A 6000-nucleotide genomic window follows, 5' to 3' on the forward strand; every position below is an offset into this window, starting at 1 on the left:
ACGTCTACGTGCGCTAGAATGAACAAATCGTCAACAAAATATAAATGCGTTACATCCTTTACCTCACAATGGGTGAAAGATGTATGACGATTCTTTAGGAACATCGTGAAGATGCTCTCAAAGATTGTCATGATAGCTACGAAAAGATAAGAAGAGAGGGGTCCCCTTGCCTTACCTCATTTTCACCCTTGAAATAGTCTCTTTGGACTTCATTGACGCTAACAACAAAGTAGGATGATGAAACGCACTGCATAATCAATTCGATAAAAATTATAAGAAAAGCATAAACAACCAAAAAGTCTCGAATGACTTCCCATCTAACAGAGTCAAAAGCTTTCTAGATATCTATTTTAAAAGGCACACTCGGGGATATTTTCTTTTTCCCGTAGCCTTTTAATAGGCTCTACATGAGAATAATATTATGAGAGATTGTCCTACCGGAAATGAATGCAGATTGATTAAGATTTATTATTTTTCCTATGATATTTTTAAAGCGTTTAGAAATGATTTTTGAAATTATTTTATAAATCACATTGCAGCAGGATATTGGTCTGAAATCTTGTTTTTTCTCGGGTACCGCAGTTTTGGGGATCACCGTTGTATTCTATTGCTTTAACATCTTTCTATTCTTGAAAAACTCCAGAACCCCATTAGTAATGTCTTTACCCACAACTGACCAATTGTCTTTGAAGAACTGTGCATTAAATTCATCAGGACCCGGACTTTTATTCCCATCTATACTAAACAGAGCTTCTTTAACCTCAACCCTCGTAACCACCCTTATCAGCTCGCGACAATCTTCTGCAGAGATTTTCCTATCAATAATTTGATACAAGGTATTCAAGTGACTTTGATGTGTTGAGTTATGGAGCCTACACTTATAATAAACTCTACATTATTGATTAGAGTTTATTGAGTTTATCTTTTTTGGTTTTGGGCTTGGGCCTGACCAAAGTTATTTAGGTTTATTACTTGAATATTTACCCTATAAATATGTAATTATTAAGGGTTTACATTGTAGAGACTGAATTCTAGAGAGATAAAGTGTGAGGCAAAAACTCTGTATTCCTTCTTCTTTTTCATAGTGAAATCTGGTGGTGGCTGAAGTGGATGTAGCTCAATTTGAGTGAACCACTATAAATCTGTGTGTTCTTGTGTTCTTCTTTCTTGTGTTTTTTACAGATTGTTTCAAGCTGGTCGGATTTGGGAGATACAAATACTAACAACTGGTATCAGAGCAGCTAGGCTAGATCTAAGCATTGGAAACAATGGCAAGTGAGAACAGTATAGGACATGGAATTGGAAGATTTGATGGGACAGATTATGCCTTCTGGAAAATGAAGATTGAAGATTATCTCTATGGAAAGAAGCTTCATGTTCCTTTGAGTGAGAAACCAGAGAAGATGGATGAAGCTGAATGGAAACTCCTTGATAGACAGGTTTTGGGAGTTATCCGATTGACGCTAGCCAAGACAGTTGCTCACAATGTAGCAAAGGAGAAGACCACCATGGGTCTGATGAAAGCTCTTTCTGATATGTATGAGAAACCATCTGCTAACAACAAGGTACACTTAATTAAAATACTTTTTTACTTAAGAATGGTTGATGGTACTTCTGTCACTACTCATTTGAATGAATTCAATACAATTGTGAATCAATTGCTATCTGTTGAGATTGATTTTGGGGATGAAGTTAGTGCCCTAATTTTGTTAGCATCTCTACCAAATAGTTGGGAACCTATGAGGGCAGCAATTAGTAATTCAGTTGGAAATGCTAAACTGAAATTTGTTGAAGTTAGAGATCATATTCTTGCTGAAGAGGTTCGTAAAATTAATTCTGGTGAAACATTCAAAGGTTCTGCTCTGAATGTGGAAAACAGGGGAAGAGATAATGATAGAAATTTCAACCGAGGTAAGAGCAGATCAATGTCAAGGAGCAGGAGGAGTCAGTCCAAGTCTGGGCGGACATTTGAGTGTTGGAATTGTGGTAAACAGAGTCATTTAAAGAGGAACTACAAAGCACCGAAGAAAAATGGTGATGATAAAAATGATGCAGCCAACGTTGTTACAGAATCTGTCACTGATGCATTACTTCTGTCTGTTGATAGCCCGATAGATTAATGGGTTTTGGACTCAAGAGCGTCTTTCCACACCACTGCCCACAAAGAATTAATGGAGAATTATGTGGCTGGAAATTGTGGAAAAGTTTATCTCGCAGATGGTGAGCCACTAGATATTGTTGGCATGGGGGACGTCAAATTGAAGATGGCAAATGGTTCTGTTTGGAAGATTAATAAGGTGAGACACATTCCAGGTTTAATGTGCAATTTAATCTCTGTTACACAACTTGATGAAGAAGGTCACAATTTCAGTTGTGGAAATGGTGCGTGGAATGTGACTAAAGGAGCAATAGTTGTTGCTCGAGGTCACAAAACTGGAACGTTATACACGACTTTAACTTGCAGAGAATCAGTTACTGTTGTAGTTGATGAGTCGAAGAACAGTGAGTTGTGGCATTGCAGGTTGGGCCATATGAGCGAAAAAGGGATGAAAATTCTTTTGAAGAATGGGCAGATTCCAGAACTGAAGTCTGTTGAACATCAGTTATGTGAAAATTGCATTCTTGGAAAACATAAACGGGTGAGTTTCTTAAAGATTGGGAAGGAGCTCAAGAAAGAAAAACTAGAGTTGGTACACACTGATATGTGGGGACCTGCACCTGTTTCTTCTATTGGCAGATCATACTACTATGTGACTTTTATAGATGATTCAACAAGAAAAATATGGGTTTATTTTATGAAGCACAAGTCTGAAGTATTTGTTATTTTCAAGAAGTGGAAGGCTTTGGTTGAAAATGAAACAAATTAGAAAGTTAAGTGCTTGAGATCCGACAACGGAGGTGATTATATCAATTCAGATTTCAAAGAGTATTGTGTTGTGAATGGGATCAATATGGTGAAGATTGTTCCCCGAACGCCTCAAGAGAATGGAGTAGCTGAACGAATGAATCGAACAATGAACGAGCGTGCTAGAAGCATGAGATTGTATGCAGGGCTGCCTAAAACCTTCTGGGCAGAAGCTATTAATACTGCTGCCTATTTGATAAACAGGGGACCCTCTTTCCTCTTGAATTCAGAATTCCTGAAGAAGCTTGGAGCAATAAAAAGGTAAACCTTTCTTATTTGAAAATGTTTAGTTGTTTATCATATGTTCAAATTAATGAATGTGATAGGAGCAAGCTTGATCCAAAGTCTAATAAATGTTTTTTCATTGGTTATGGTGATATCGAGTTTGGTTATCGTTTCTGGGATAATCAAAATCGGAAGATCATTCGTAGCAGAAATGTTATCTTCAATGAACAGGTTCTCTACAAAGATTGTGTTGGGAAAACATTAGATGGTGATTCCAAGTTGAAAGAGACTAGTATAGTCGATTTAAGAGATTTTTCAGCTGAATATATACCGATTGTCGAAGAAGAACAATGTGTTGTTGAAGATGAAATCGTTGAGAACGTGGCTCTAGAGGTAAATCAGCAAACACCGGTTATACAGTTGAGAAGATCGTCAAGAAATCGAAAACCAGTTGAGAGGTGGTCTCCATCTCTGAACTATATCTTATTGACAAATAGAGGTGAACCTGAATGTTATGAGGAAGCAAAACAGTGTGATGAATTAGTTAAGTGGGAGTCTACAATGAAGAATTTGGGTGCTGCAAAACAAATCCTTGGGATGAGAATTTTCAGGGATGAAAAAGTTCTCAAGCTTTCACAAGAAGAAAATGTGAAGAAAGTTCTTAGCAGGTTCAACTTGTATGATGCAAAACCAGTTGTTACCCCCTTAGCTAGTCACTTCAGACTATCTAAAGATCAGTCGCCTTCAACAGAGGAGGAGAAAAATTACATGGCAACTGTTCCGTATGCCTCTACCATTGATTGTATTATGTATGCGATGGTTTGCACAAGACCAGACATAGCACATGTAGTGGGAGTTGTTAGCAGATTCATGAGCAATCCGGGTAGACAACATTGGGAAGCAGTAAAGTGGATACTACGATACTTAAGAGGAAGTACGAGTCTTGATTTGTGTTTTAGAAAGTCTAATATGAGTTTGGAAGGATATGTTGATGCTGACAATGGTGGTGATGTTGATAGTAAGAAGAGCACAACAGGATACATTTATACTCTGAGAGGTACTGCAATCAGTTGGGTTTCAAAATTGCAGAAGATTGTTGCTCTTTCTAGTTGTGAGGCAGAGTATGTTGCTGTGACAGAAGCTGCTAAGGAGTTGATGTGGTTACAACCTTTTTTGCGAGAATTGGGTCAAGACTACGAGGGAAGTGTGTTGCGATGCGACAGTCAGAGTGCCATTTATTTGACAAAGAATCCTGTTTATCATGGCAGGACGAAGCATATACATGTTCGTTATCATTTCATCCGGTCAGCTTTAGAAGATGGAGTATTAGCTCTTGAGAAGATTCCCGGAAGTTAGAATCCAGCTAATATGTTGACGAAAACTGTGACAAATGAGAAACTGAAGTTGTGTGCAACTTCAGTTGGTCTTCTTCGTTAAGAAACCGAATGGAAAGCCACTACCGATCGAGAGATGATGAAGTTAGTCTCCAAGTGAGAGATTGTTGAGTTATGGAGCCTACACTTATAATAAACTCTACATTGTTAATTAGAGTTTATTGGGTTTATCTTTTTTGGTTTTGGGCTTGGGCCTGACCAAAGTTATTTAGGTTTATTACCTGAATGTTTACCCTATACATATGTAATTATTAAGGGTTTACATTGGATAGACAGAATTCTAGAGAGATAAAGTGTGAGGCAAAAACTCTGTATTCCTTCTTCTTCTACATAGTGAAATCTGGTGGTGGCTGAAGTAGATGTAGCTCAATTTGAGTGAACCACTATAAATCTGTGTGTTCTTGTGTTCTTCTTTCTTGTGTTTTTTACAGATTGTTTCAAGCTGGTCGGATTTGGGAGATACAAATCCTAACATGATGCTGCTTTCTTATACCGATAAGCTTCTTATAGAAATCGTTAGCCAAATCTTGTACACCCTTTTGACCTTGAATATATTCACCATCATCAATCTTCAGCTTGTACACATTGTTTCTCATGTTTCTAGCCTTGCATTTTCTATAGAAAAGATCTGTGTTTTGTCACCCAACGAGAGTCAACTCTGTATAACAAAATTCTCTTCAAGTAGACTCAGCTTCCTGAAGTTTTCAAGCGCATATATTTCTGTTTCATTGAGTTGTTCATCACTATCATCCCTTAATAACCTCTTCTGAACCTCTTCCAGTTCTTCTCTAGCATCCGGAACTCTATTAGAGATATTGTTGAACTTCTTCTTGTTAAAGCTTTGGAGATGATTTTTCAGGAGCTTAAGTTTCTCAGAAACCCTGTACATGTTAGAACCCCTGACATCTATAGAGCATACGCTTTCGAGAATACCCTTGAATTTTTCGTTATCCATCTAGAAATTGAAAAATTTTAAAGGGCCTTTTGAATCTTTCTTCCTTTTCCCAGAACAATTTAATCGGCCAGTGATCAGATATACCCGGATTCAGAACATGAAGTTGACTTCTCGGAAATTGGTTAATCCAATTCTCATTTACTAGACATTTGTCAATTCTACTTCTTCTAATTTGCTCATTCCCTCTCGTAGAAGACCAAGTGAAAAAGTTCCCAGAATTTGTAGGCTCAGTACAACCCATATCTCTGATGCAGTTATTAAAGTCAATTATATCCTGAGTTATTTCAGATTTTGGGCTACGATCAGATTCATTTTTGGTTATGTTGTAATCATCGGCCCAAGATTTATCACTACCGATCCAGTTTCTAAGACAATTCTATAGGAGTCTTCTGTCGGTGCTTGAGTTGCTACCATAGATAATAGCAAGATTAAACACGATTTTTGTGAATTTGTCTTTGACCTCCACCAGGATTGCTTGATCATTCGAAAAGAGAGCCCTGACCTCAGCAACTTTGTTATCC

The sequence above is a fragment of the Impatiens glandulifera genome, chromosome 8 (genome assembly GCF_907164915.1).
Source record: "Impatiens glandulifera chromosome 8, dImpGla2.1, whole genome shotgun sequence".
In the NCBI taxonomy this organism is placed as follows: Eukaryota; Viridiplantae; Streptophyta; class Magnoliopsida; order Ericales; family Balsaminaceae; genus Impatiens; species Impatiens glandulifera.